Source organism: Lathyrus oleraceus, chromosome 2 (genome assembly GCF_024323335.1).
Source record: "Lathyrus oleraceus cultivar Zhongwan6 chromosome 2, CAAS_Psat_ZW6_1.0, whole genome shotgun sequence".
NCBI lineage: Eukaryota > Viridiplantae > Streptophyta > Magnoliopsida > Fabales > Fabaceae > Lathyrus > Lathyrus oleraceus.
Window position 1 is genome coordinate 435,922,015 of NC_066580.1, and position 19,724 is coordinate 435,941,738.

Below are 19,724 nucleotides of genomic sequence, written 5' to 3' on the forward strand. Positions count from 1 at the left end.
ATCTCAGCAGTATCATGGTAAGTATACAAATTTTGGGAAGTGACACTTTGTCGTATAGGACATTAATTGAGGACAAACAATGAGCTAAGTTTGGGGTTGTGATCGGTCACCATTTTCACTATGTTTTTGTTGCTTATCCGACAAGAAACCAAGGATATTAAGACACTGTGTACGCATTATGGTACCTTTAAAGTTAATTTTCATTCTCGTAAGTTATTTAAGCAATTTTATCAATTGTCAGTTTTATTTTGTGTTTTCGTGATTGTATACTTTGGTTGTTGTGTTTATGCCCTCTAGGCCCACGAAGAAGATCCAATGGGTTCAATGTGAGAAAGTGGAAAGTTCTGACATACAAAAAAAGAAGATTTCCTAGTTCAGGAGGCCTGACACGGCCACCCGGGTCACCTGACACGGGCCATGTCAGGAGGAAGTCCAAGAAAGAACAAGTAATGCACAAAACAGTGGTCTGACACGGTCGCCCGTGTCAGCTTACACTGCCCGTGTCAGCCTGACACTGCCAATGTCAGCCTGACACGGCCAGTGTCAGCCTAAAATGCTAATTTTCTAGTTTTCAGGCTTTTTCACCGGGCTTAAGCTGCAGAGACGTTTTGGAGATTTCCACCTTCTGCCAAGGGATTTTCACTATATTAGGATATTTTCTAAAAGAGAAAAGGGGATCTTGGAACGAGGCGAACACAGGATTGTCAGACGATCAAGGAATTTGGAGAGCGGGATATTTTCATGAGCGGAAGCGATTCAAGATCCAAGTCATCCAATTACTTGTAATGTGTGGATTGTTTTATGGTTATCAATTAGGTTTGACCACCATTGATAAGGTTTTCATAAGGTTACTCTGCAATAGATATCACCTAAGACTAGGGATACTCTGTGTGAATTAAAGCATTCTTGATATAATAAAGCTTCACTTCACCCCAATTGCCTATGGACATAGAAATTAGGGTAGAATGATTAAAAGTTTTCTCACCAAGGACTTAAGAGAAAATACCCTTGAGAACTGGTAGTAATTGATATTTGTTGATGCAATAGTGACTCAGAGTTGTTACAGGGATAAATCATACACCCTCCATGACATTGTTCCTCATACCTTGCAAACCCTTATTTTTTTTTATTATTTTCATTTGCCTTTGTTTTTGTAATTTTGAATTTAAAAACCCCAATCATAATTTTTGTTTAATTGAACGATACAAATTGAACTTAATATTAACTTGCAGTCCTTGAGATCGACATTTTGAGATCGACATTCGAGGAATTTCCCCTTTATTACTATAACAGGCAAAATATTACACTTGCCATTTTCCCTATTAGTATACATCATCCTGTGAACGTCTCTTTCAGTCTTAATATCCACCCATACACGAACTTCTACATTTTGGTTGAACGTGGACTCAAGCCATTGAATTCTTCTGATCCTTTCACCCTCTGCTATTTCTCAATCTAACCAACGGTTCAACGTCCTATTAAGACGTTTGAATGTTTCTATATTCCAAAGTTGGATCTTTATCGGAGACTGCACTGCTGAAAATATTAAATCGACATTTCTTTTGTGAATATATGAATATTCAAATATTTTAAAGAAAAGAAAATTGAAGGAGATTGAAGGAGGGTAAAAAGTTGTGTGAAAAATTATGGGAGATACGCATTGTATTTATAGATCAACACACATGCATGTGTCATTGCCTTAAACGCCACACACATGGCACATGCATACGCCAATGCATGTGGCGTACACTCACATACCTACATGCATGCGCCAATGCTTGTGATGCCTTCACATGCTTGGCTGCATGCGCCAATGACTTGAGCGTCTCCTTTGAATGCTAATTAGATGCGACAGTTCAACTGGCGCATCGACAATGAAAGGTGGTTATTTCGGTAATTAATTTGAAAAATAGGTTATTTTAGTATTTAAATTGAAAAAAAGTGGTTGTTTTAAAAAATTTTGAAAAAGTATATTGTTGATACAAATATTTTTATAAATGATAAAAATTCTATTAATGATACAATTATTTTTATAAATGGCAATAAATTACAAATATTTTTATTAACGAAAAAAGCCTACCTACGGTTGATACAAATATTTTTATAAACGGGAATGAATTACAAATATTTTTATAAAAAAAAAAATTCTATTGTTGATACAATTATTTAATAATTTTTACACTTTCTTTTTATTTTATGATTCTTTATATTTATACTATACTATAGTTTACAATATAGTTACTTCATATTAGCAATATTGACAAATTCGATAATATAAAACAATGTTATTTAAATTAGTTCCTCTATTTTATTTTTAAACAATTTTAGTTTCTCTTTTCTTTTTTTATTAAAAATATGTTGATGTGTAACTTTTTAAATAGGCTGCACATAATTTAATCACAGAGGATATGTGGATAATTAAAAAATTATTGGTACAAAAATTTAAAAAACTAGCTTTATCATAGAACTCGAATATTTAACCTTAATGGTTAAATTAAAAAGAAGAAATTGAAAAGAAAAAAAAAACAAATAAATTGGAAAAATATAGAAACTGAAATTGAAGATTCTCCTTTGAGCATTATACCTGGTAGAATAGTTCTTCCATTCCATTCACATTCATCAGCGTAGCAGCAAAGAAAAGTCAAAGAGTGATAACATTAAGGACAGACTTGTCCCCATGGTGTTAAGAGATCAACATCAGCAAGATCTTAACTATGTAAAATCCTCCTTCAATCGTCGTAGACTCGTTGGCACCGCCATCACAAAATATTCGCAATCCAAAGGTAGACGATAATGATTTAGATCTGACTTCCATCTTTTCGTTGTTTCCCATATCTGGATTTTCATGTTCATTTCTTACTCTATTTTCTATGATCTTTGAAGCTTTCCATACCAAACAAATGATGCTTTTTTCTGTTTAAAGTTTTCAAGAAGGGGAAGAAAGGGGAGGAAAGAGATTTTAATTAAAAGTGACTTGGGTTTTTTATGATCTTATATAAGTGATATGATATTTACATTTAAAAAATTCATTCATATTTTTTTGTTAATAAAATTTCTAATATTGAATGATTAAAAAAGTATTAATTTACCACATAACGTTAAAAAATTAAGTACACTTAATTCAAATTATAATTCTCCAACACAAATTAAATTATATATTAATAACAACGTTTAAATCGTGATAAATTATCTAACAAAACAAATACATAAAATAACTTATTATTAAATATTAATGGTTCAAAATGTTTAATAAAATAAGTAAATAAAACTAAATAAAATGAATGATTTAAAATTTGATATAAAAAAAATATGATAGGATACATAATAATATTAGAAGAAAAAAATGAATATAAATAAATAGAAAAAGAATTATTAAAAAAACAAAAAAAAAGTGCAATGATTATGATTTATATTAAATACAAAAATTTGAAAATAATTTGAAGGTCGAGAATGATTATAATAATAGAAGCAATCGAGAAAAATCACATACGGAGGAATATTTTAGTAAATATAAACTGATGATATTTTAGTAAATATAATAATTTTTTAAATATCAAAATTCATATTCTCTCATCTCCCCTCCAAACCTTCCAATTCGGAGGGATGCAAAAATTATATTTTTGAGGATTTTATTCCCCTCCCCTCCTAAAATTTAAATCAAACATATTTTATTAAAAAATTTCCCACCCCTCCCCTCCATCTATCCCAAACCAAACACACCCTAAAAGAAATAGATGATTTTGTTTGTTTTATTCTAATTTTTTTTTCATTCTTCTTTAGAGAGATTATGCACTGTTTAGACTTCGTTGGCTGTTTGAGTGAGTTTTATAATATTAATTATTGGAGAAATATATGTGAATGATTTTGTTTATTTTGTTTTTAATTGATTTGAATTTATTTGAATTTTCATGGTTTTATTCTTTACAAATCAAGATCATGAATAAGATAATTTATTCTAATTTTATAAATGATTTATTTTCTAAATTTAGTTTAGTGTTCTATTTTTATAAATTAATTATTTTTGTTGTAGGAATAATATGTTTTTAATACTTTTTATAAAAAAAATTGTTTTCATTAATTAATATAAGAAAATAAATGACATGTCAAATAGGAGTATAAACTAGCAAGATCAATGCCACTTAAAATATGTCACATATTAAAAAAAATGTACACATCATCAAATATTTTATTAGAAAAGAGAAAGGGGGACCAAAACGGTTAAAACTGAAATGGAGGGACTGATTTCGTGAATCGAGTATAATAGAGGGCTAAAAATGTAATTTAGTCTTTTATAAATTTACATATCTCTTTAATCTTCTCAAGCATTTTTTTTACATTCTATTCAATTTGTGTATCTTTTATATGCATTTCTTAATCATTATTATATTATATTTATTTATTTACTTTTTATAGCGATGTTGCGGGTAAATGACCACTTAATTATATTTATTAAAATATACCTTTTCGACGGACCGAAACAATTTAATTTATATATCATTTATATATATTTGTTAACCATCACTATACTATATTTATTTACTATTTATAAAGATATTGCGTGATCCGTGCCCACGCACGGGTTGATAATTATTTAATTATTTCATTTATTTTTTTACTAAAATATACATTTTCGTCGGGTCGAGATTATTAAATTTGTATATCTTTTATATATATCTTTATAATGGATGTTTTTCATCTCACGACACTTAAGTTAAAGCAGTATGACTGCGTTTCAACATGTGTTGTATTGCATGGAGGTATTCACCTTGCAACACTTGCGTGGAGATATTCAACTCGGAATGTCTGACACAGACACATCTTGTCAACATAGACTCTACAGGTGCCAACGTTCAATTTTTTTTTTAGAATCCATTGTTTAAACCATTTAGCTCCTCAACAATGGATCTCATCTTTCTAAAATCCATTGTTTAAACCATTTAGCTCCTCAACAATGGAACATGCCGGCCAATTGTTGCCAATGAACCAAAATCAACGCTCTTTATATATATATATATATATATATATATATATATATATTATATATATATATATATATATTATATATATTATATATATATATATATTATATATATATATATATATAATATATATATATATATATATATCATTAGAAATAAGGACTAATGAGATTTTCTATTACCAACACTCGGAAGATATTGTTAATTATACACCTCATTTCCATTTCATATTATCATAATGGCATGTATAATAATGCACAATGTTTCGAACAAGTGTGACAAGTTTACAAAATTTAATGGAAAAAATTCATGTTGCTACCACATGCTATTATTTTTTTGAATGAAGTGGACATTTGTTGCTATTATATATAGTTAGTGTTGATCATACCATTGAAGAAGATGGATGGAAAATTTGAAGTATCTCCATTATTGAATGAAAATTATGAACTCGCTGCTTTGATTAGAGTGCTTAGGTAAGTCGTCGTGAAAAAACATATCTAACTTCCAATAATTCCCTTTTATCCTTCTTTGCAAAATTGATGTATAAGAGAATAATATCATGTGAAGTAAAATTATTAAACTACAATACTTTACTTTAATTTTGATTTCTGGTTTAAGAACGGCATGGTTTATTTTATTGTAAGCTTTCCTTTAGGATAGATGATGGTAGAGTGATAGTACCTATTAAACCTTTAAATTAATGTTTTTGGTGTCTGGTATGAGTTGATTAATCGATTTGTATATGTAGCTTTATCCATATTTGAACAAACAATAATTTAGAAATATTATCAAGTCTGGGATTATCACTTTTTCCATAATGAAGATAATGTCTTTTTTGTTAAATTATAATTCACGGTGTCGAAGCATGTTCTTGTCGAAACACCCTATTGTTGAAGTGTCGAGGAGTTAGACTAAAATCATTTCGTGAATAAACTCAAAACCAGTTAACAAATACGATTAGAATTGTATGCCACAAGTCTTAAGCAATGGATAAGGGGTGAGAATGAAACATTCCTATCCTCACTCTGAATATCTTTGGGTATGAGACGAATGACCCAGTTACTCATCGTATTCACCTTCATTCATAGACTTTAATATGATTCAAATCATGACTTTCTTTTCAGAATAAAAATAAACTCACCTCATCAAACTCAGTTTTTGCCTTTGGGCATCATTTTCTATTTAAAACCTTTTTCAAAAAGGACGCATTACTTCCATTCTACCGTGAACGAAGCTTAAGCCTCCATGCGTGAGCATAAAAGTAATGTTTAACTGCTAGAGTGTGATCCATGCGCATCCAATCTATTGCAAACAAACAAACGCTTAAGTCACTCATGCTTGAGCATACAAGAAAGTTGATTGTAGCGCGAACGTTAACACTGTTCATTAAAAACAACTAACACATCCGTCTTAGTTCCACAAACTGCGGAACTCTGATTTCCTTATTGCATAAATGAGGATACGTAGGCACAAGAGTTCAAATCCTTGGCGAGTATTTTTTTTTCTCTTTATCCCTTCGCGATTAATCTTTAGATAGTAGCACCATTCTTGCAAAGAACAATCATAATGGTTCCCGTTGAATACAACAGATGTGAGAGATGCTAATATTTCCCCTTGCATTACCGACTTCCTTACCTTTTTTCTCTTCCCTTGAGTTTTTTCAATGTTTTTCATTTCCTTCGGGAATAAATAAAGTTTGATGGCAACTCTGTTGTATCTTCGAGCGTGCGATACGTTCAGGTATATTTCGCGTTGCTTCATCCTTACCTGGGTACTACTAATAAATACTTCTTCAAAATGGAGAACAAAATAAGAAACCACCTCCACCTTTCCTCTCCAACCTCAAGAAAAAGAGATAGTCCATTGATCCATTTTGTCTGTCCTGTTATGGTGCTAACATTAACAATGCAGTTTTTCATTGCTGATTGTTTGGAATGAAAATGACGTTTTGAGATTTTTTATATATTTTTCATCATATCTATGTAAGTGATCAAGATTTTCTTCATTTTGTAGTTTCAATGTTCAAGTGATCCTACATGTTGAAGAAATGTTTCTTTCAAACACGTCGAAAGAATATTTCTTTCAATCATATTGATAGATGTTGGGATATAATGCATATTATTTATGATTTGTGTATCATATATGCCTTTTCAACTTGAAAGAAAAATATATGTCTTTCCCCCTTAGATTGTATTTTAAAAGGACATCCAGTGAATACTATTTTTATATGATAGAGTGATAAACGAATTGTGAATCTATATACTATAAAATTATTTAATAAAATATATTAAATTAATATTTAACATTAATTATCGTAATTAATTTATTCAAATGATAATATTGAGGTTAACCTTGAGTTTAAACATCATTTGATAGTGTATTGTATTTTTCAAAATTAATTATAAAATTTATAACCCATCAAAAGATAGTCATAAGTCACTTAACAAAATTAATTTCAAAATTTTCAACCGAAAATAATAAATTAATATTTGTGATACCTTCAACTTTTAGATATTAAAATTATTAGATATACTGCCAATGGTTATTGAGTATGATATAATTTATTACTTTAAAAAGAAATTTTTCAAAAATTAATGAATTGTTTTTGTTTAAAATAAATGATATTCATTCATTATCACAATGTTAATATTCATCATTATAATTAAACATTATGTGGCAACTCCGCCAACAGAGTACTTTCTTCTTGATGCACGAGTCTCCAAGCAAGTTATCTTTGGGGAGAGGAAAGAGCCCTAGCTCTCTAATTTACTGTTACCATTTCCAGTTGCAGCAACAACACCATAAGCCAAATACAACGAGATAAGGACTTCACCAACAACACCATAAGGAAAATACAACGAGAAGCTTCCATCTTCCTTATGGTAAAATCATTTTTTTTCAAATGATGTTTTGCAAAAAAATCAAAGGATTTGAGTCTGTCAGAACACCGTGTGACCACCCCAGTTGGTAGGCACCAACTGAGAACGATCATCTACAGCTTGGATGATGACCACAACATGCAGATCATCTGGGCCGTTAATCACGCTCTGATCACACGGTCATGTTTCATCCATCAGACTTAAGTTCCTGTCTCCTTAGAAATCAAGGACACAGTAGTACGAGCCTATAGAACAGATCCTGTTCAAGTAAGGTCGTGTTCATCAGCAGTTAGACTGAGATATATAAAAGTTTAAGATTTTCTGGGTTTCACCGATGTGGGAGGAATATAATAGTTTTTGCTGTACCTCTAGTTTTATTTATGTTAAAAATGTCACAAGAGTGGTGCATAATGATGATTTGATGTTTATTGTATATTGTTTATGTTTGTGTAATTATATTGAAGTTTCTCTGGTGTATCTTGGAATTTCAATTTTATTATTCATTTGGGGTTTTGTAGATCATTTCTGAGCAGCATTCTTCTTATTATAAAATTAGGTGTAAATATTGTATGTTTATGCAAATATGTTAGTCTTGTGATGATTGCATAACTTTATAGACCATTGTTGGTTTGATTTATAGATGATTGCTATTTGCTCTATTCATTTGCCATGTTAACAACTTCCAGGACAAAAGCATGCTGCTGAAACTTGTGTTCAATACAGCTTCTCTGTTGCAAGGTGAGTACTTATTCACAAGCTATATTTGTGTTGAAATTCAATTATCGCTAGATTAGTGTGAAGTCATTGTCTTTGGGCTGTTTGTTGTCATTAGCATAAAATATCTTTTCAAATCAATGTTTGAACGAATGTTGTAGGATACTATACAGTTATAAGCTTAGAATCCCAAAGATTTGTTCGGCGAAAGGCTTCAGATTTTGAAAAGGTATGGTCAAGTGAGTGGGTATCTAATATTAAAATCCCACATCATCTAATGGATAAAAGAAATTAGGATTTCATATATAAAATGAAATGACATCTAGCTATTGCATTCACGGAGCCGTGTGATGATGACATAGCGAACTATTCTTTCGCCTTTTACTAAAGAATACCGTGTCAGTGTCACAATTAGCGGCATACGCTAGTTTTTGGAAGAGTCCTCTATATTGAGGGCTCTGCAATTTTAGTTCAATTTTCTCTCTTTATTGAAATGAATACTGATTCTTTGACAGCTGAATTATAATCTTTCTGTTTCCCTTGTTGCATTAGAAGAAGCACATGTTGGTTTTTGGGCTTGCTGCAATGGTAGATATCGAACTGAGGCGCCGCTGTGGAAATTTGGCTATCTATCCGCCTTTATGATGGCCTTTGAAAATCATTTCCTGTGATTGGATAAAACGTTTGAAATCTTGAAATGTTCAGCAGTCGCTCAGTTTGTATACTCCTATGTGCTTAACCATTCTTGCAGGGTGTATGTATTTTTCTTTGAAAAGGTTAAATGGATCACCTTGTTGTTCAATAAAGAGTACAGTTTGTTTTATCTTTCATTGGAATTTGGTATTTTTGTTTATAATGCTTGCATAATCTGCTGACCTGCGTTTGTACAATAAGGTAAAGTCTCTCTGTTGCGAGGTGAGTTCTTATTCATGTGCTATATATGCGTGCTCCTCTTCTATTGTGAGGTGAGTTCTTATTCATGTGCTATATTTGCGTTGAAATTCAATTGTCGCTAGATTGGGATGCTTTAGTTATTAATTTCAGATTCGTTCATCTGTTTTGGCTTTCGTTTTGAATTCCTAGATATATTTTGCTTATCATTATGCTATGTATTAGGCTTTCATTTTGAATTCCCAAATATATTTTGCTTATCATTATGCTATGTATTTTGGTTTTAGACTTCAAGATATAAAAGGGTTCCCCATGATTGGCATTTAGAATTCTACTTATTCTAGTTTCCAACTGAGAAGGGCTATAACTCTTCGGTCAAGTAGCTGGATACGTTACCGTTGTCTTTAGAATGAACCGATACAATGTTATCTAAGTCCCACATCAGAATTGTCAGAGTGAATAGTACGAAACACGAGGTATAAAACATAAGTGTGTCTCCATTACTCCGGAAATTGGTTGATAATTATTAATTTCATATAATAAAGAAATAAAATAGGTAACCCTTGTTAATCATGGTATAAAGCATATGGTGCATGCATGATTTTCCTTTGAATATGGTAAGCTTGTCACATGTCAACCCAACATTGTGAATTTGTTATTAAGAAACAAAGTGACTATTGAGGTTTACTATACCAACACTCGGTGGACATTTCAGTTATACACCTCATTCCCATTTTATTATTATTATCATGGCATGTATAACAAAGCACCATGTTTGGAACAAGTGTGACAAGCTTACAAAATTTTAAGGAAAATTCATGTTGCTACCACATGCTTACATTGATTAAGAGAGACTAGCTGTATGTGCTGCATTATTATTTTTGAATGAAGGGTAAATTTCTTGCTATTATATATAGTTAGTGTCAAAGAAGACTAAGTTGATCATACCATTGAAGAAGATGGATGTTGAATTTGAAGTAGCAACATAACCTTATGCCTTCATAGAATTGAATTAGGTTATTGATAATATCCTTCAATGTTGCAACAATTAAATATAACTAGCGGAACGATTGCAAATCATCTTTCACACAGTGCTCTTTTATTAATGACATAGCAAATTGCATTGCTTCATACAAGTCATTTGCTACTTGATACAACAATTCATTACTAGATATATCCATTGAACTAATTTGTATTTTTTTCCAGCGAAATACTTTACAATTGAACTACAAAACAATTCCTTATGTACATTATGTCAGAATCTCAACGAATCCTTCGTAATTCACAGATGGAGTAGTGGATTTGGATCTGATGGTGAATTCCGTCATGCCAATATTGTCTGGTTGCTCTAGCTCAGTATAGGGGTGATAGTTGCAAACACTCTGATGCCCAAGTTAATAAGAGTCGAAGGTAAAGGTGTGTGGGTATTTTTGAGTTAGAAATTGTGTACCTTACTTAATGTGATGCCTTTCACTACGCCAAAAAGTGCTTTTGGCAGCACCAAAAAGAAAGCGCTTTTTAAAAAAAGCGCTGTAATAGCTTGAAAAAAAATTCGCCTATGTAAAGAAAGCGCTTTTAAGGTAAAAGCGCTCTTATAGGTCTCCACTTATGAAAGCGCTTTTAAGGTAAAAGCGCTCTTATAGGTCTCAGTCTCACATCTATGAGTTTCACACTTATGAAAGCGCTTTTAAGGTAAAAGCGCTCTTATAGGTCTCATGGGTTTCACACTTATGAAAGCGCTTTTAAGGTAAAAGCGCTCTTATAGGTCTCAGTCTCACATCAATGAGTTTCACACTTATGAAAACGCTTTTAAGGTAAAAGCGCTCTTATAGGTCTCATGGGTTTCACACTTATGAAAGCGCTTTTAAGGTAAAAGCGCTCTTATAGGTCTCAGTCTCACACACTTATGAAAGCGCTTTTAAGGTAAAAGCGCTCTTATAGGTCTCATGGTAAAAGCGCTCTCATAGGTCATTTATAAAAATTATAATAAATCTAATATTACAAAATCCCTGACTTTCAGAAATCCCTCTTTCACTCTCTCTCGTTCGAAGCTCTCGCTGCCCTGGAAAAAATTCCACAGAGTACCTGGAAATCTCAACGATAAACACTGCAAATTTGAAAGAGACTGCATTCGAAAGAGAAGGATTCAATACCTGGAAATCTCATTGCGTTTTAAGGTTAGGTTTTCGTGTCTTTCTGTTTTGCCCTAACTTTATGCAAATTTCATTCTCCATCTTTTCAGAAATGTCACACATTGCTTTAACTGCATCACCCACCGTAGTCGCTTTTCACCGTATGCTCTATTTCTCTTCTATCAATCATCAAATTATCGCTGTTTTCGTTTTCCTATTTTAACAATTACTGTAAATTTCAACACTATCGGATTCACTTTTTCTTCTTCTTTCTATAAGGTGGAGCGAAACAATGGAGCACGCTGTTTCCGAGTAGCTGGAGAAGCAGGGGAATCAATCCATCCTCATTTCCAAATTCCACCAGAAAACGGTTACCGTTGCGGTTTTTTGCTTCTGGAAAAAATGGCGTCAATGGAGGTGTTGTGGATGAGATATCTGAAACAGTAAAGGCGCACACGGATTTCGTTTGGCCTGATAACAAGGTTTCGTATGGTTATTTTTGTTAATTTTGGATACTGAAGTTGTATAGAGTTTGCTAGTTTGTTTGTAATTGTATGTTTATTCTCTGATTCACGTTTTGCAGAAGCCTAGAGTGTGTATTTTAGGTGGTGGATTCGGTGGTTTATATACTGCTTTAAGGTTGGAATCACTCCAGTGGCCCGAAGACAAAAAGCCACATGTGAGTATTCGAACATTCAAATTCAATTCAGTTCTTTCAAGTGTGTGGAAATTGATGCAAAATCTATGATAGGAATAACTTAGGAGCATCTTTCTTGATGAGATTATGTCTCGGTACAGAACATTCATCAATGGAGCAAAAGAGAAAAAAAAAAGAATCATATAACAACGTGGAAATGCCTTACTCCTATATTAGTTTCCTTAACAAGTTCCCTAATGACACTCTTTAGAATATTCCTTATATTTATATTTAGTGGAGCATTATGTTAGATTGTAAGAGATGAGAGGAACTGAGTTTAAATTTAATCCCAATTATATGTTATGATTGCATGGTGAGGAATGGATTAGGAGTATGTTTGGATTGACTTATTTAAATTTATCTCCTGACATAAGCACTTGTGAGTATGTTTGAAAGAACTTATGGAAACAGCTTATGACATGGCTATAAAATGTTTTCAACTTATATCTATAAGCTCTCCATGATAGGTTATGAAAACAACTTATAGCTTATAAGAGTATAGTATAACTTTATTTTATCTTTTATTATGGAAATAGTTTATACTAAAACCACTATATGATAAACACTTATGCTATAAGCGCTATATTGAACTGTTTATCCAAGCTGAGCTTAACTCTCATGAATCATGGTAAGCTGCAATATATTTTGTTCTTATTTTGCAAGTTGATTGTACCACTCATTATAAATCTTGCTTATATCCTTGCACTGTGGCTTAGTTGTTGATTTTTCTGCACTTTTTCTGAAAAGCAATGTGTGACATTTCTGAAAAGATGGAGAATGAAATTTGCATAAAGTTAGGGTTGGATTTATCGAAGTCAAGAACTTAGAGCAATGTCTCATATTTTGGCAATCCTATTACATGTTGGTTTGAATGAACAGTTAAACTTCAAAATGTACATTCATATTTTGGCATAACTTTGTCTGCTACAGTCATATTTTGGTTCTTACTTGTGAATTGAATTTCTTGAATGATCGATTACTTGGTTCTTGAATTGTTCATGTGCATCATATAAGTTTCTTGAATTGTTTTATACGTTATGACTTATCCTTGATGTTGTTTTATATGTACAACGCTCATTCCCTGTGTTTCCGTGAGTTTGACCTTCTCGACGTTGCTGTTCGGTAAATCCGAGGTAAATTTCTTCCTCAAATTACTGGTACACTATGATGAATTTGTCTGAAATTGCGTGAATATGTTGTGTTTTCTTGCTCCGTATTCATTCCGTGTATACTTTGGGTTTTGACAGAAACGCGTTATACCGTTTTGTACCCTAATTACTTTGCGTTAAAACCATGGATAAGACATGGATGTATTCCAATCGATTGTCGAAAGAGTACGAGAATGGGGTATCGAAATTTGTTAAGTTTGCTATTGCGCACGCCAAAGACCCCAATCGAATGACATGTCCTTGCTTGAGTTGCTGTTATGGGAGTCAGGTTGACGCGGTTCAGTTGGCATCGCATTTACTACGGTATGGAATTGATAGAAGTTATACATGTTGGAATTTGCATGGTGAGAAAAGTAACGAGAATGTTGAATCGGGGTATAATACGACCTATGCTTCAAACGACGATTGCACAGATACATATGATTATGATCGAGTCGAAGAGATTGCAGAAGCGCTTGAAGAAGATCTTAAGGACTGTCCCAAAATGTTCGAGAGGTTGGTAAGCGATGCAGAGAAACCGTTGTATAATGGTTGTACAAAATTCACAAGATTAACTTAACGCCTACAAAAAAAATTACCATGTAAAAAAAATTAACTTAACGCCTACAAAACCCGCATCTAAGGATAAAGGGATTTCGCGGCACAACGAGTCTGTTGCATCACAAAAAGAGGTATATTGAAAGTGTTAATTATATGATCCGAATCAAAAAATGCATGATTTTATAATTTACCTATGTTATATGATTTATAGGTATTTGCTCAAGGGTCACAACAACTGAGCCAGAAAATTGGTAGTCGACAGAAAAACAAAAGGGATCTTCCAGTGACTTCTTTGCCAAAAAAAGGTGCTTTTGTGCCTCGATACCAGATATCTCTTGAAACACTTGTTGACTCATCAGATATGGCAACAGCTGGTGCTATTCGCTTACTGGATATGGAGGAAGATATCTTTGGTTATTCATGCACTGAAACAATCGGAAAAGAAGATCTGGAACATATTTTTCGGCATCAAGAATTAGGCGTCGGTGTTATACACACATACATCCGGTAATCCGATCTATATATTATTTAATTACTTGAACAATTTATTTACACATTTCAATAAAAATAGTCTAATGTTTATTATGTTTTTATTGAAGGTTCTTGTATGACAATTTCATGCGCGGGAATGATCAATTGTCAAACAGATTCCGTTTCGTGTCTTCCTCCCTGGTCAACAAAGCATTAATTTGTAGGGAACCGGATTCATGTAGAGAGTACTTAGTCAAGAGATTCATGGCCAGCAGTACAAACAACTTGTATCTTTGGCCGTATAATTCAGGGTTAGATTTTAATTCTAAGTTTATTCTAATCTTTAATTGTTTCTTTTACGTAAAAAATTTCCATATAAACTTTTGTTTTAATTTATAGGTGTCACTGGTTGTTGCTTGCTATTGATCCTTTAAAAGAAGTGGTATATTTTCTGAATTCGATAGATGGTGAATGGACAAATTATCCGGATATGAAGCAATTAGTTGATACGTAAGTGAGACTGTTCTAAATATTCGTGTATATTTATGTGAGATTGTTCTAAATATATGTTTTTATTTTGTTAGATCAATAAAAGTGTTCCGATCTCAAAGACAAGCTCGAGTACCACGTACTAAATCCAGCAACATTACGTGGATAAAAGTGCAGGTACTTTAATTTTCACAATTTTGCTTATAATAGTGATGCTACTTGATAAGAAAAGATAACTATACATTCTTATTTATTTTTCTATGTAGTGTCCTCTACAGCGCAACGGTATCGATTGCGGATACTTTGTAATGAGGTTTATGAGGGAAATCATTAATATGAATCAAATAGAGATTCCAATCACGGTATGGATTTATAACTTAGGATTTGTTTTAATATTTATCGAATATTTCATATTATTTATTACTTTTAACTAAATCATGCATATTATGTTTTGTTATGTAGTACTTTGATGAATACAAGTGTGCTCATTACACGAGACTGCAGTTGGAACAAATCAAGGAGGAATTGTGTCAATATTTTATTGAGAAAAGATTAATTATATAATGGTTTCAAAATAACATGAATACTTTGATGAAGAATGGTTTCTGGTTGGCAAGTGTATAGTTCTTTATATTTTTAACAGATTAGTTATGACTCCAAATAGGCCGTATAACATATTAGTTTTGACTTGTGTATAGTTCTTTATAATTTTAGTGATATCTTTAATTTCATGGATAGATTAATGTGTTCATTCTTGTGTTGGTTTGCTTTAAAAAATTACAAATGCTTGAATTATGACTCCAAATGTGTTCAGTGCCTATCTATCCTTGTGTTGGTTTGCTTGAATTATGACTCCAAATGTGTTCATTCTTGTGTTGGTTTGCTTGTGTTGGTTTAAAAAATTACAAATGCTTGAATTATGACTCCAAATGCTTGAATTAGAGAGGCTTGATTTACAGGTTTATGGGATTATTCCCAAAAAATATTACAGGTTGAAATGGTAGGCTTAAACTGAAGGCAGCGTTTTGTTATTTTACTAGAGGAAAAGACAGCGCTTTTTAGTAAAAAGCGCTGCTAAAGGTTGTCAATAGAGAGCGCTTTTTACTAAAAAGCGCTGCTAAAGGTTGTCAATAGAGAGCGCTTTTTAGTAAAAAGCGCTGCTATAGGTTGTCAATAGAGAGCGCTTTTTACTAAAAAGCGCTGCTATAGGTTGTCAATAGAGAGCGCTTTTTAGTAAAAAGCGCTGCTATAGGTGGTATATAGACAACCTTTAAGAGCGCTTTTTACTCACAAGCGCTGCTAAAGGTTGTCAATAGAGAGCGCTTTTTAGTAAAAAGCGCTCTTAAAGGTTGTCTATATACCACCTTTAGCAGCGCTTTTTACTAAAAAGCGCTCTCTATTGACAACCTTTAGCAGCGCTTTTTAGTAAACAAAAAGCGCTGCTAAAACCTATAGCAGCGCCACCTACGGCAGCGCTTTTAAGCGCTTTTAAAGGCCAAAAAAAGCGCTCTCATAGGTCTTTTTTGGCGTAGTGTTTATTGACCTTTTATTATGGGGTTCTAGGGTTTCTAGACCTAGAACTTCTTGTCTCCTCATGCTCAATTATGTTGAAATTTGTGGTGGTAAGATTAGCCAATCGTCTATATCAAATAGCATCAGAGAACCACATTTATTCTAGAGCAATCAAATTAGCGACCTTTTTAACATTTTTTATTTATTTATTTTGTGAATTATGTCTTAAATGAATATCCAAGAGATGAAAGAGGTTATGAGTTGTGGGAAGTAGAATCTAGAGGACCAAAGTTTACCGTTCACATATGTATTACTTTCAGCGAGTCGAAGAATGAGAGGAAGAATAAAGACCTACAAATGAAAATTTTAGAAACTATAGCAGGGAAAACTTAGTTTGAAGTGGAGGTTCCTATTATGGATACTAATAGTAGTGAGAGAACAATTACATATGTCTCATATTATCATTTGATCGTGATAAATAGAAGAAACAAATTATACCATCTCAAAGATACGGTTATGTTGTCTTTGATAGATATGCTTTAAATGTGGTTGAAAGTTGCAACACTCAAATATAGAGATCATCATGGATGCATTTGAAAGCAATCGAGTCAAATATGGTTAAAGAATCATATGTGCGTGTTTATTATACTACATGAGCAGGAAAAAGTAGTTGAAAGTAAGTGGATCCAAGTGGAAAGATCAACGTTAAGTGTGGCGTGAACTTTATCAAGGTTGTTGAATAATGCTTTTAATATGATAGAGAGCAACAAGGTAGTTTATAAGTTAATTGACATCACCACAGTTTAAAGTTAAAAGTCAAAGTGAATAATTGTAAAAGTTGTAGAAACCAAAGTTGAAGAAAGGCGAAAAGCACCATTAAGACCAACGAATGACGTAGGATTCACGGAGTGGCGGTTCGACAAGACAGTGGTAGTCGTGTTGAGTTCGCGGTGGTAAAGGGAGGCGCCATACCACGGTGGCGGCGGAAAAAACCATGGCCGGTGATGGAGCTGCAATGGCAGAACCAATGGTTCATAGTGCGACAGTGACGACCAATAAAGGGGCAAAGCTTCAGTGGCCGACCTGCGATAGGAGGCAGTAGTTTGGTCCGCCGATCGGAATTTTTAGGATAGCAAGTCTAGTTCGGGTGGTTCATAGTCATCAATTCATGGATTCTTTTGTTTAATGAGACGTGTTTTAGGCCCGTTATGGATCTATCAAATTTATGAAATTATAAATAAGTATCTTTATCATTCTTTATAACTCTTTTATAATCTCTTGTAATAATTCTAGGAAGTATAGTGAATTGGATAATCGCTCTCTCCCCTATAGAAGATCACTTTTATCGAACTAAATAAGTAAATTTCTTTCCTCTTGCTTGTTGCGAATTTTCTATCACTAATTATAAGTTATTTTGGTTGCTTGAGACCATTTTTTTTTTGTTACCATTCTTCTTTGTTCATACATATTTAATCTTAGCGAATTTAATATCAAAGTTAAATTCAACGAGAGCTTGATATATTTGAATCTATTAACAGGTTCACTATTATTGTTAAAGTTTTCTCAACAATTTAAGTGGGACTTCACTAGACTAGAAAAAGAGAATAAATTAGAAAAAACATAATACAAGAAAAGAAAAATAAATTGTAAAATTTTCTAAATGGAATGACATATAATACGGCCATCCGGAATATGTATGGCCACATTTTCTTCATAAAGTGCCAATATTGACGTGTCATGTGGACCTTCAGGATATGTCATAGTTGTTTGAACCTCAAGCATCTGCACACCATGCTTTTAAAGTTGAGGTTTTGGATTATATGGTTCAAATTTATCTGCCTAGATCTTACGCTGACGCTCCTACTTAGCAGAGATGATGACCATGCCTTATTCCCCTTAACACGATTTCTCATCATATTATTTCTATTTGGTCTAGTATGAACCTTTTTTAGTGTTATTGATGGTTGATCCTCTGTTGCACACAGGTCAAAAACGAGTTTAAAAATGTAATAAAATGGAAGCAACATCCGAGTCGTATCACAGGGACTCTTGAAAGTTTTAACCAAACGATTGTAACAATGAGATATTTTTTAAGTTCATAACTTAAATAGAAGATGATTCAGGTAAAAACAAAATTGATAAATAAGCTAATCTACTGTTTCAATATCCGACTTTATCATCGATTCTTATGATTTAAATTCCCTAAGCGGATTCAATCCTATTCGATTACAATACTGTCATACGGTGAACTGACTTTTTGTGTTTTGCTTTGGAAAGCAAATGTCGCGGTTAGCAAGAGTCGCCACCGACTTTTCTTTTATCCAATAAGGAAAGGTGGAAAAGAACAGGAAAGACCTTAATTAGATTTTGGGTTCGGGAGATACATTATACAAAGGGAAGGTGTTAGCACCCTTTGTATCCATGGTTATCCATGGGCTCTTAATTGCTTAATCACTTATGTTTTTCTTTTGTGTGAAAAAAAAGTGTTTGAGAGGTGTTTAGGAAATGTTTTGAAAAGGAGAATTTAACTTTGTAATGATTCTTGTATGAATGTATACAAAGTGGTTATCTCGTTTAGTTTTGAAAGGTGTGAGGTGTGAGAAGTATTTCAAGTTGTGAGTAAGCAATTAAGAGTTATACCTACCCAAGATCTTTAGGGGCGTTTCCTATCCTTATGAGGGTAAAACTGTCCTTACTATTGAGAAGTAAGTAGTTTTGTCCTTTGGATGTAAAAGGGTCATCGTAGGGTCATCGATTGGTCATTGAAAGCAACGGTGGTAAGGATACCTTAGCATTCGAAGGGACTATCATCATTTAACCGTAGGCTACACCGAAGGGTCATCGAGGGACAAAATCATATATTCGAAGGCAACATCCGAGGGACTATGATTTATTTTATAGGGGCATGATGATTTAACCGAAGGGTCTTTGCTAAGTGTATCCCTACATTCGCGGGACATGACCGTAATACCATAATATCGTAGGGTAACAAAGAGAGGTCCAAGATCACATATTCAAAGGCAATATTTTACAATCAATTAGGCAATTGTAATCAATTAGGTAATTAGGTCCGCATTATAATTAATTAAATAATTAGGATGAATCTCCACATTAAAATTAATACATTAAAATCGATTAAGTAATTTAGGGTGAATCTCCACAAGGGTATCCCACAAATAAAGTGGAATACCTATCAAGCTACCTTTTCCGGGGATATGTGAACCTTTACAAAACTCAGCAAACATGTCAGA

The 19,724-nt window shown here is 32.8% G+C and overlaps 3 long non-coding RNA genes and 2 other non-coding genes across 5 annotated transcripts; 4 read left to right on the plus strand and 1 right to left on the minus strand.

The window, feature by feature from the left end:
- The first annotated feature begins 7,619 nt into the window (after window positions 1-7,619).
- On the plus strand, window positions 7,620-9,038 carry LOC127120048 (uncharacterized). The gene is made up of 3 exons (XR_007803008.1): window positions 7,620-7,861; window positions 8,545-8,596; window positions 8,734-9,038. It is a non-coding gene; the product is annotated as an uncharacterized LOC127120048 (long non-coding RNA).
- On the minus strand, window positions 7,913-8,135 carry LOC127124777 (small nucleolar RNA U3). The gene has a single exon (XR_007804250.1). It is a non-coding gene; the product is annotated as a small nucleolar RNA U3 (small nucleolar RNA).
- LOC127124741 (U5 spliceosomal RNA) lies at window positions 8,914-9,030 on the plus strand. The gene has a single exon (XR_007804205.1). It is a non-coding gene; the product is annotated as a U5 spliceosomal RNA (small nuclear RNA).
- A 2,627-nt stretch (window positions 9,039-11,665) lies between the features above and the next one.
- LOC127120047 (uncharacterized) lies at window positions 11,666-14,730 on the plus strand. The gene is made up of 6 exons (XR_007803007.1): window positions 11,666-11,756; window positions 11,875-12,077; window positions 12,179-13,425; window positions 13,540-14,132; window positions 14,213-14,508; window positions 14,601-14,730. It is a non-coding gene; the product is annotated as an uncharacterized LOC127120047 (long non-coding RNA).
- A 346-nt stretch (window positions 14,731-15,076) lies between these two features.
- On the plus strand, window positions 15,077-15,660 carry LOC127120049 (uncharacterized). Its single transcript, XR_007803009.1, has 3 exons — window positions 15,077-15,138; window positions 15,228-15,323; window positions 15,424-15,660. It is a non-coding gene; the product is annotated as an uncharacterized LOC127120049 (long non-coding RNA).
- Window positions 15,661-19,724: the final 4,064 nt, after the last annotated feature.